Source organism: Austrofundulus limnaeus, unplaced genomic scaffold (genome assembly GCF_001266775.1).
Source record: "Austrofundulus limnaeus strain Quisiro unplaced genomic scaffold, Austrofundulus_limnaeus-1.0 Scaffold24, whole genome shotgun sequence".
Classification (NCBI taxonomy): domain Eukaryota; kingdom Metazoa; phylum Chordata; class Actinopteri; order Cyprinodontiformes; family Rivulidae; genus Austrofundulus; species Austrofundulus limnaeus.
The window spans coordinates 3,477,716-3,478,970 of NW_013952426.1; positions in this window are offsets into that span (position 1 = coordinate 3,477,716).

The window sequence follows — 1,255 nt, forward strand, 5'->3', positions numbered from 1 at the left end:
CATATATGACCACCTGACAGATGGCATTATGTGGGCACAGGGGTTATTTTCTGACAGTGTGAAAATCACAGTCTTGGCACCTTTCAGTATTGCCAGCTGGTCCCCCCCCACCACCACATTCCATCAAATTTAGACTAAAAACGAGCCTATTTTCTTCATTTTTGTCATGCCTCCACAGCGTATCGCCATCTTTCCCGGAGTGCTATCCTCTTCTGAAAGCCGGTACAGATAATAGCAGCCCATCTGAAAAGACCTGTTGACAAACCATGCCGTCTGTGTGCCGGAGTGTGTTCACCGGCGCCACACACCTGTCTGCTGGGTGAGTGCCAGGGTCAGACACACGCAAATAAAAAGCCCAACGTAAGAAAATAAAAAAAAAGTGAAACAAGGGCACACATGAGAAATGTTTCCTCGATGCACAACAGGACAGGTTTAAAGGTCAAATAGGAACAAGTTTGTGACCTAAAGCTGTGAACCAAATGAGAGCAGCTCAGCAACACTGATGACCTGGGGTCAAAGGCAGGGATGCTTTGATATCTTCCCCCACCCCCCTTTTTTTTGGAAGTGAACACACTCAAAGGCAAGGATGAAAGGTATACACTGTTATAGAGGGAGTGAGTGAGTCAGATAAATGGAGCAGAGTTTTAGACAAGTTGTTTTCATGATGTTGTAAAACCATGAAAGCAGCTGTTGAAACACAGGTTCAGATTAGGGCACAGTGGTGCATTGAAATGCAAATTTCAACAAGACATGCTCACACTGACAGGTCCAGCATGTGGATGGTTTAGGCGGTGCAATGTTTACTGAGCTCATAAATGACTCTTACCGTGACTTTTCTTTTTAGAAGGCCATCTTAAGTGCTTTGATATAGAGCAACTGGACTTTCATTCTTGTTTTCGTTAAGACATTTCACCTCTCATACAAAAAGCTGCTCCAATCCGCTCAGCTCGTGGTTGATTGCAGTTGGAATAATGCTCTATAAGCCCCGTGAAGAGTTGACAAAGGGGATCAAGAAAGTCTGCAAGATTCCTCCCCCGTGAAGCATGCATGTTGGGAATTTTAAATCTGAAAAATAAATCAGTCCACTGATCACAAACTAGGGCAGCTAGAATCATTAAGTGGATGTTCTCTCCACAAAGTAAAAATCAACAACAACAAAAAAAACATCAAACCTTTGAAACACTCATATTCAAAAGAATCCAACAAAGGGATTAGAAATATTGTTTTTATTTCTAGTAATATATATATATATATA